Genomic DNA, 11,705 nt, shown 5'->3' on the forward strand with positions numbered 1-11,705 from the left:
TGCCAAAAGAAAACCCTGAGTGGATCTCCCCTTAGACATCCAGATAAGATTTCACCCATACTAAAAACAGAGCGTTGGGCCTAAGTAATAGACACATTCCTTGAGGTACTTTGATTGCCTTGCAACAAGATGATTGTTCAACCAATTTTCCAATTTCTCTGTGTATCCACCTTGTTTTCCAGATAATATTTTGAATACTGAATTACAGCCCACCATTCACTGTATAATGTCATTTGCACTTCTTTGCTTTCCCCACTGTTTGGACTCCCTTTGGCATACCTGAATCTACCTAATCCACAATCACAGCTTCTTTTCTATTCTGCAAGAGATTTTCCTTGCAGTCAGTGCCAGAAAGCTTTTTGAAATGTACCTGATAACCATAAGAGCTGCACCCAGGGAGATGTGTGATTTCCAACCCTACTTTTCTGAGCCCTCATCACCACTTTTCTTCCTTGGTTCTTCCTCACACTATTCATGCCTTAGAAATTTGACTCATCCTTTTTCATAAGCATTTGCCCCTCAGCATCTCACCCTCCTCATCTGCTGCACTCTCTCTGTTTCTTGGCCCAATTACTTACTGTGAAATTGGCAACACCAATTGTATCAATCTTCCATTGTTCAGCCCTCTGGCTCTAGCAGGGCTGAATTATTAATGATTCATTTGGTGCAATTGCTCCAAATAGGGAAAAGTGTGATTTACTTTCTCTTTTGCAGTCACTTTTGAATCTTCTTATATGTTGCCATGTCCTTGTGTAACTGAGCACAGACACAGGCCCTTCTAACCTTCCATATATCCCAGGATCCGATCCCAGATTATCTGCTTTAAACTGGATTATATGAGTTTCCACTCCCAAATGATCTGGGATCAAATCCTGGGATATAGGGAAGGGGCCACAGAAGGATGAGATCAGGGTCACAGGCTGGATCTACACTACCATATAATCCAGATTATCAAACAAATAATCGACATTACCTGCTTTGAACTGGATTATATGAGTCTACATTGTCATATAATCCACTTCAAAGCAGATAATCTGGTTTTTATATGGCAGTGTAGATGGGGCTTTAATCTCAAGATACTTCTACACTGTCCTGCACTTCATGATCTGATCCCAGAGTATCTGGCAATGTAGACTCATATGACCCAGGCCCCATCTACACTGCCATATAAAGTCCAGGTTAGCTGCTTTGAACTGGATTATATGAAAGTGTAGACTCAGATAATCCAGTCTAAATAAAATAATCCAGATTATTTTATTTAATAATCCAGATTATCTGATTTGATAATCTATATTATATGGCAGTGTAGATCCATCCTAATATAATCCACTTCAAAACAGATAATCTGGATTTTGTATGGGGCCCAAATTCAAAGCAGATAATCTGGGATCAGGTTTTGAGATATAGTTAAAATATAGGGTTCACTATTATTCATGTTTTCAGATATCCATGGAGAGAATTTGGAATATATCTCCCATGAATACAAGGGTGGTACTGTCAGGGCCGGCCCAACGCGGACGCCACTGAAGCGCCCGCTTCAGGCGCACGGTCCCGGGGGCGCCGTGGAGGCCAGCCGGCCAAGGGCAGGCAGGGCGGGAGGTGGGGTCCCGTCTGGGCGGAGCCCCGCCTCCCACCCCGTGCACCCTGGCCCCGCCTCTCACGCAGCGTGAGAGGCGGGGTCAGGATGAGCAGCACGGGAGGCGGCCTGGAGGAACCTCCGCTGCAGTCTGGCCACCTGGAAAAGGCCAGGGCGCGCGGGGCGGGAGGCAAGGCCCCGTCTGGGCGGAGCCCCGCCTCCCCCCCTTGCGCCGTGAGAGGTGGGGTCAGGATGAGCAGCGCGGGAGGTGGGGCCAACCCTGGCCCCGTCTCCCGCGCAGCTCACTCTTGCCCGTCTGGCCTTTTCCAGGTGGCCAGACTACAACGGAGGTCTCTCCAGGCCGCAATCACAGCCTGGAGGAACCTCTGCTGCAGTCTGGCCACCTGGAAAAGGCTAGGGTGCGTGGGGCGGGAGGCAAGGCCCCGTCTGGGCGGAGGCCCGCCTCCCGGCCTGCGCGCCCTGGCCCCGCCTCCCATGCTGCATGAGAGGCAGGGTCAGGGCGAGCAGCGCAGGAGGCCGGGCCAGGGCGTGGGAGGTGGGGCCAGGGCGCGGGAGGCAGGGCCAGGTCTGGCCATGCCCTGCCTCCCACGGTGCATGGCCACACCTCCTGCAGCGCGGGGGCGCAATTTTCGCCCCCGCTTAATATTCAAAATTTTCTCGGGCCAGCCCTGGGTACTGTATTTATCTAATTTGTATGCCACCACTCCTAGAGCAGTTTACAGATGTGCAAAAACACAACTGTGGTTTTGGAACTGCTCCAGGGCTCCAACCACCTTAATCCAGCTTTGGCCTCTAGTATCTTGGCTGCTAAACATGTTAAAAGAAATTAATCCAAGGTTTCTGGTGTATCAGTGTCTATTTTTTACAAATGTCAAATATGGCACAATAATTGTGTCCTTCAGATGAAAGAGTTCTGGAGGGGCTTTCCCTGAGAGAAAAGGTTCCAGGGGTTATCAGAATACATCCTATTATCTCTCCCTCCCTCTTGGTTCCAAAGTAATACCCTTGTATTCAGCAAATGATGGAAATGTGTAGTTGAGTACCAGATTCTTTTACACTGGGATCCACCCATATTTCTTTTTCTTTTTGTATAAAACTGTGAGTATATGTTGTTTCATTGCAGCTCCAGTTGTTGCTAAGCCATTGTCAAAGGCGGGGGTGGGGGTGGGGTGGGGTGGAGAGGGCACTGGAAAAGTGATATCAGAATTAGGCCAGCCACCAGGTCAAGGTCTATAATGGTGTCATGTGGCTCTAGGTAAATATTTCTGACAAAGACAGATTGGAGAGAAAACACACAACCTTTATCCTGGGTGGTTTTGAGGAAGTAAACGGTGCATTGTCAGCAGACAGGAAGAAGCGGTTGATGAGTGACTGAATTCTCTTACATCTTGGCTGCATTAAAATAAACAGTATGGTTCAGCTTTGCCAAGATCACACTTGAAATGCAAAGTATATTTGGTTTGATGCCTCCACTGTCTGAACCTGATTGCCAGGTGACTACCAATAAAAGCAGACACAAAGTAGAAGCAATACTTGTGCCTCACTGTGACAACTTTGTTTTACCAGATTATTTCATTGATTCTTCAAGATGTTGAACTGTGATGTAAGACTGAGCTCCACTGAGTTAAATAGGAATTGACTTCTTATTAGGCATTCATAGGACAACGGCATTACTCTCTGATTATCCCTGTCCTGACCAAACACCTTTTAAACTTTGGGATCTACTTTTGGATATACAATATAATATTTTGGGGAGGGGGTGTTAAAAGACATTTTTAAAAAAGGTCTACAACTGTTCTATTTTTGAACCTCAAAAATAGGATTACATAGTTAAACCGCTATGAAGGTCTTGATTACTCGAATGAACCTGCTTCAATTAGTGCCCTTTTTGCAGTTGAAAACACTGCACATTGTAAGTAAAATGAGCTTTGATCACTTGAAATAATCAGTTTTCTTTAGATGTCTGACATATCTGAAGAAATGCATAAATTAGTAGTTATAGTAATGTCTGGAAATGTTTTCTGCTCAGAGCTTGCAAAAAAGAGGGGACGGGGCTCCATCTGTCACATGTGTCCAAAGAATCAGAGCATTGACATGTTCATTTAAAAAAAAAAACACAATTCCAAGTATTCCTCACTTAAGTATTCTGGGAGTTGCAGTACAAAAACAATCTCATTCAAACACTCTAGTAAGCATGTAATGAAGGGACACATATACACACATACATATGTGTATACTTCAGCACATATACGTAGCAATATTATGACACACAGTATTCAAGTTGACACTACAGTGGCATCATTCTATAATCCCTGAGGGGGTTCCAGATGAAGTTTCTAAAGCAACCATTCCAAAGGCATCGTGGTGACATTTCATCATTAACCTGCTTTTCTTCTAATAAGAAAAAAATCCAACTGTGTTACTGATTGATAATGATTTTTGGATTGTCCCCTGGAATTCTATAAATGAGGAAAGACAGTAGCAAAATAAAAACCTTGTCTGTAAGCATTTCCATTTGAGGGACTTGACCACAAACAGTCTGCTTCTATTCCCACCCACACCCGCAGCCCCACAACCCTAGTAAAGCTGTTCAATTCCCAACTTGGAAATAATTTTACTAAAACCAAATTCATTAATGGGAATACTTCCTCCCAAAATGAGATAACTTAAAAATGTATGTGTTAAGAAAGCATTTAGCAGTATCATATCTCCAACAATTTGGATGAGCTCCCTGTCACCCCCAAAAAATCTCCTGAACAATATATTTAGATTTTGAAAATAATTGCAAATTATGCATAAATTGCACAAATAATATCAACCACTTTAATTGTAACATGCATTTTAATCATGTTTACCTTACCCCACAGACTCATCAACAAGCCACAGTGGTGCAATGGGTTAAACCCTTGTGCCAGTTGGACTGCTGACCTGAAGGTTGAGTTGCTGACCTGAAGGTTGCCGGTTCGAATCCACGAGACGGGATGAGCTCCCGCTGGTCAGCTCTAGCTTGTGGAGACATGAGGGAAGCCTCTCAGCAGGATGGAAACACATCCGGGCGCCCCATGGGCAACGTCTCTGTAGACGGCCAATTCTTTCACACCAGAAGCGACTTGCAGTATGTTCTCAAGTGGCTTCTAACACAATTAAAAAAAACCCATTCATCACTCTAAATCTTTTACAATATATTTTATTAGGTTACTTATATGAAGATTAATCTTTTGAGGTAAGTTCCTAGGTATATCCAAATATTGAAATTACCATGCTGTAAATATGCTGGCGCCAACCTTTAATTCCCACAGGCAGTATTTCTGATTTGGACCAGTTAACTGAATATCTAGATGTTTTACCAAAATTATTAATCAATTGCATCAAAACAGTGATCATCTGCTGGAGCTTTGAAATAAATAACAAAAGATCATCTGCAGAAAGAGCAATGTTAAATTCTAAACTGACATGCTCAAATTCATTCATCCAGGGATTTTGTCAAATTTCACATGCTAAACACAAATTTTCTTGCTTCGAGTGTGACATGAACTGTGTGCATATGTATGTATAGGAGGCAGAAAAGTTAAAAAACAAATTGAATATTAAGAGACAATGAACATTAGGTTTCAATGTAAAAAAAGATAAGGAAAAAACTATTGATCAAAACTCTTGCTCTTGGTACTGAGCATATTATATATTTCAAAAATATTTTTAGGAAACCCATGCACAATGCTTGGATTGACATCAGTCTAAGGATCTCATCACATGTAGGGAACTGAGTTACCCCATTCCCTCCCGTCTTGTGGGATCTCTAGCCATCCCACGTCCTTTCTGAGTCTTACCCTGTCATTCCCAAACATTCTTCATTTAGAAGTTGGGTAGAAGGTCTTTGGGCTCGATTTCCATGCACTTTGGAAACAGTGCCCCAGGGAGTCCCACCAGAAGTGCCCTTATGTCGTCCTTTTTTTCAGTGCATGGAAACGTAGCCTAAAGACCATAACATGAAGTCCTATGTTACTTCCCTTGTGTACATTCAGTGTAGGATGAGTACTCCTGGATCACGAATCTATAATAACTAGCCAGAAAAAGAAGTATTAAAACTCAATACTGTAGCTGAATTAGCCTGACCTCTAGAGGTCAGCTAGAGAAGAGCTTATCAATTGATAAGCAGATACTTAACTTTCCTACCAGTACCTCCTATACACACATATGCTATGCACACAGTTCATGTCACACGCGAAGCAAGAAAATATACAAGAATCTTGTTTCTCTTATTGATAGGAAAATATCTGAAATGTTTCTGGTTTTGAGCAGAACAATGGCCAAAGGTGAGAGGGAAAATCATAACTAATGTTGCTCCACATAGATTACACAGCCCAGCCAAAGAAAAGTCTTGGTGTCTTGGGTTTTAGGCTTGTTCCTTGAGTTATTTGGGGTGCTGGTTTAGAAAATTGCATTGGACAGACTGCATAAGCTCTAGTTTCTTAGATATGGTCATCATGATTTTATACGCAAGTGGGGGAAGACTGGTATATGACATATATACCCTATCTATTATTATTATTATTATTATTATTATTATTATTATTATTATTATTATTATTATTATATTTATTTTATATTATTATTATTTATTTTATTATATATATTTGATACAACAAAAAGAAAAGAAAAATAAAGTCCTAATTACAGGGAGAGGGATATTTGTTTTTATCCAATTGCTGCCAGTTAGAAGGCTAAGCTCTGCCCACTTGGTCTCCTAGCAACCCACTCAGCCCAGGGTTAGGCCTCACTTAGGCCTCTTCCACACTGCCTATAAAATACAGATTATCAGATTTTAACTGGATTATATAGCAGTGTAGACTCAAGGCCTTTCCACACAGCTATATAACCCATTTATAATCTTAGATTATCTGCTTTGAACTGAATTATCTTGACTCCACACTGTCATATAATCCACTTCAGTGTGCATTTTATACAGCTGTGTAGAAGAGGCCTCATATAATCCAGTTCTAAGCAGATAATATAAGATTATAAATATATAGTAGAGTCTCACTTATCCAACATAAACAGGCCGGCAGAATGTTGGATAAGTGAATATGTTGGATAATAAGAAGAGATTCAGGAAAAGACGATTAAACATCAAATTAGGTAATCATTACACAAATTAAGCACCAAAACATCATGTTATACAACCAATTTGACAGAAAAAGTAGTTCCATATGCAGTAATGTTATGTAGGAATTACTGTATTTACAAATTTACCACCAAAAAATCACAATGAATTTAAAACACTGACTACAAAACACTGACTCGGGCTGTGGCGCAGGCTGGAGAGCAGCTGCAATCAATCATTGCAATGAATCACTCTGACCAGGAGGTCATGAGTTCGAGGCCCGGCTCAGAGCCTATGTTTGTTTGTCTTTGTTCTATGTTAAAAGGCATTGAATGTTTGCCTATATGTGTAATCTGATCCGCCCTGAGTCCCCTTCGGGGTGAGAAGGGCGGAATATAAATGCTGCAAATAAATAAATAAATAAATAAATAAATACAAAAACATTTACTAATAAGGCAGACTGTGCTGGATAATCCAGAACATTGGATAAGCAAATGTTGGATAAGTGAGATTCTACTGTAATATGAAATACTTACTGTGGTAGAATAATACAAAACAATATAATCTCTAAAACCAGGACAGTAAATAAAGAGCAACACTCTGAAAGCAGGGAAATTGGGAATTCCACAAAGTAAACAATCAGGACCAGCTAACACCTCCCATGAAAGGATTCTACCAGAAAGGAAGCTGAGAAGGGAGTGAAGCAGTGTGTATTACCAAAGTCATTATTATTACTATTATTATTATTATTATTATTATTATTATTATTATTATTATTATTATTTTGCTGTAAACCGTGAAAATGAATACAATCTGACTCCAAGTATTCAAAAACACTAAAATCAGAATATATGAAAATTAGTGTGGTGTAATAAAACACAACAATACAATCTCTAAAATCAGAACACTAAATAAAGAACAACACTCTGAAAACAGGGGAATTCCACACAGGAAACAATCAGGGCCAGCTAACACCTCCCCACAAAGTATTCCCATCACCAAAGTCTGGCAAATCCTCTATTTTCTGAGGGCCACAGATAGTAGAAGTACATAAAATCTCACAAACAACACCACTCTGAAAACAAGGGAATTCCAGACAGAAAACAATCAGGGCCAGCTAACACCTCCCAACAAAAAAATTCACTTAGGCAGGAAACAGCCAGGCTTTTAAGCTGCAAGGCCATTACATGCTAATCATTTCCCCTAATTGCAGCATTAATACTTGCCTCCAACAGACAAAAAAACCCCCAATCAGAAATATTGTATATTCACAACATTTATGAAATAATAACCCCTGATGGCGCAGCGTGTTAAAGCGCAGAGTTGCTGAACTTCTGGAACGAAAGGTCGCAGGTTTGAATTGGGGGAGTGGACAGAGCCCCTACTATTAGCCCCACCTTCTGCCAATCCTAAAGTTCAAAAACATGCAAATGAAAGTAGATGAATAGGTACTGCTCCGGCGGGAAGGTAACGGCGCTCCATGCAGTCATGCCACATGACCTTGGAGGAGTCTATGGACAACACCAGCTCTTCGGCTTAGAAATGGACATGACTACCAAACCCCAGAGTCAGACACGACTGAACTTAATATCAGGGATAAACCTTTACCCTTTACCTTAACTACCACCAATTCCTCAATACTTTATTTCCCATACCACCATACTTCGCCACAGCAACGTGTGGCCGGGCACAGCTAGTATTATATATATATGGTATATATATGGTATATATATACTATATATACATATACAGTAGAGTCTCACTTATCCAACACTCGCTTATCCAACGTTCTGGATTATCCAACGCATTTTTGTAGTCAATGTTTTCAACATATCGTGATATTTTGGTGCTGAATTCGTAAATACAGTAATTACTACATAGCATTACTGTGTATTGAACTACTTTTTCTGTCAAATTTGTTGTATAACATGATGTTTTGGTGCTTAATTTGTAAAATCATAACCTAATTTGATGTTTAATAGGCTTTTCCTTAATGCCTCCTTATTATCCAATGTATTTGCTTATCCAACATTCTGCCGGCCTGTTTATGTTGGATAAGTGAGACTCTACTGTATATATATGTGTATACACACACACACACACACACACTATATGCCATATATTCTCCCTGGGGGAGAAGAGCGGTATATAAATTAATTAAATAAATAAATAATAAATAAATATGTTCTGTATCTCAAAAACTAAAGCTGATAGGGGGAATCAGCAAGACAAATATATCCAGAAACAGGTCTAATATTTGAGGCACCAGAATGTGTGTTAGCTTAGCTAGTGTTATTATCCCAGCTAATAACAGCTGATTAAGTTTTTTAAAATCTTTGCAAGATGGATTGTCTATCTCATGGTTTCTTGTCTAGTTTGACCCTCAGTAGACAGCTGCAATAAAAAGGGCAAGATTGCATGTTAGGGATTCTTAGAAAAAAAGATACATTCTAAGGTCGTTCATATCATGTTTTGATGTGACTCTTTGCTGTACCTGTGCCAGGAACAGCATATTTATTTCTCAGAAAAGTGAAATATATATGCTGGGAAAGATATAAAAATGAACCAAAATATCTCTAGAGAACTCTACTTTCTTACAAGACAGAAATTGAAGGGATTTTTTTAGTTGCTTCTTTAATTTGGTTAATGAAAGTGAAGCAATATCATTATGAAGGGTGTAATGAAATACATTGCTCTCACTCTCTTAATGATGACACTTGCTGAAGATTTAACAGGGATAAGATACATTTCTTCCTATGACATATTATTATGGAGTCTATCTGTACATGAGCCAGTATGGTTAATGCTGATGTTTACCCCTAGTATGCAGTTTCCATTCCAATCTACTGCTCTAAAAAGATAAAGGTTTTCCCTTGACATTACGTCTAGTTGAGTCCAACTCTGGGGGGTGGTGTTCATCTCCATTTCTAAGCCGAAGAGCCAGCATTGTCCGTAGACACCTCCAAGGTCATGTGGCTGGCATGACTGCATGGAGCACCATTACCTTCCCGCTAAAGCGCTACCTATTGATCTACTCACATTTGCATGTTTTCAAACTGCAATGTTGGCAGAAGCTGGGGCTAATAATGGGAGCTCACTGAGCATGGATTTGAACTTCCGGTCAGGAAGTTCTGCAGCTTAGCGGTTTAAACTCACGGTGCCATTGCGGCCCCTATCTACTCCTTGAGAAAAGTGAAATGGAGGGACTACTGCTACAGCCATTTAGTGATTGGAGATAAGAGCAGGAATGCCTTGGACACCTCTTGCCTTACTAACTGGGAGGAAAGGAGCAGGCCAAGGTTGTACACTTAGCAAAAACATTTGGCTGCCCATCATTGGAAATAAGATGTTGATGTAAACGAGTCTTTGGTCAGATCCAACAATAGGGCTCTTATTTTAATTTATTACGTTCTAATGTCCTATGATCATGGGGCATTAGAATGTAATCCTTAGGAAACTTTGGACAGGAATATTTCCAACTGTGATATTTGGTACAAACAGTGATGAATTAGTTCAATCACATATTTTTCAAGGATAGTTCCGTCAACAAGAACTAGCTTTGGAATGACTGTTATTCTGAACTATGTAATTCAAGAATTAAGTGGAATTTCCCATAAATCATAAGATAACTATACTACAACTCATAAGAACACATTACAATGGAGTAGGCCCTAAGATGCTAACTATGACTTTGGACAAATTCACATTTTTTTTAGTCCACTGGAATTTTTGTTTTCATAGACGAATGGGCTGTATCTAATGTCAGAGGGCACCAAAGTTATTTCAAACCATTTTGCTGGAAGAAATATAATCTGGGTGAATAAAAAATCTCTTCCTTAAAAATTTCCCACAATAATGTATCACTAGGAATAGCTTTGGCAGAAAATTGCAGCTACATAGAGACGAAAGTACTCAAATAATACAACAAATGTGTTTTCTGTGTAGGTCACTCTCTGGATCTCTAACACATACTGTAAAAAAATACATTACATATTTGTAAATGTCAACATTTCAAAACTAAACTTTGGATGTTGTCATCTTTGACCTCTATATCCAGCCTAGCCAGCAACTTTCCCAATAACTGCTGCTGTCTTTCTGTGGTTTCTGAAAAATCTTGAGTTATAATGATTACCTGCCACAATTTCCCAGTAACTTTGTTAGCTTATTAGACATAGTTTAGCTTGTTCACACAGGAATATTTGAACTTTTCCACAGATAGTCTAGCAGGGAGAAAAGTGTTTAGTGTAAGCAGCATGTTTGGGATTTATTTTTGTTTCATGGTGTTACAACAGCAACACAATTTTTCTATCAAATAGCACTGTTCTTATTCATGATTGTTGTAATTCTGCCTTCTGTTTTATGTTCTTGTATAAATTAAACAAATAGGGTAAAATGTAGCTGTATCTGACACCTTTGCCAATTCTTTTGCTCCTTATATTAGCATCATGTTCATCTTGTCTATAAGTTGCATATCAGGACAAAAAATGTTGTGGCAGACCCATATTTTGGGAGCATTACATATAGGATTCAAATAGTCAAAGACTTTATTCATAAAGCATTGGCTGTTTTTCTTCTGAAAATCTTTGATATATTCTATTAGCCAATATATGCCTCTAATATGATCTCTAGTGCCTTTTCCTTTTCTACATAGCTTTCTGGCATTTCTTGTCTTTGTAAAATCTTGAGCATCACTTTGCTTTCATTGGAGATAAGTATTCTGATAGAGCCCTTGGTGGCGCAATGGGTTAAACCCTTGTGCCGGCAGGACTGCTGACTTGAAAGCTGGGTTGCTGACCTGAAGGTTGCCGGTTCGGGAGATAGTGCGGACGAGCTCCCTCTGTCAGCTTTATCTCCCCATGCAGGGACATGAGGGAAGCCTCCCACAAGGATGGTAAAACATCAAAACATCCAGGTGTCCCCTGGGCAACGTCCTTGCAGACGGCCAATTCTCTCACACCAGAAGCAACTTGCAGTTTCTCAAGTCACTCCTGACATGAAAAAAAGTGT

This window comes from Anolis carolinensis, chromosome 3 (assembly GCF_035594765.1).
Source record: "Anolis carolinensis isolate JA03-04 chromosome 3, rAnoCar3.1.pri, whole genome shotgun sequence".
Taxonomy (NCBI): domain Eukaryota; kingdom Metazoa; phylum Chordata; class Lepidosauria; order Squamata; family Dactyloidae; genus Anolis; species Anolis carolinensis.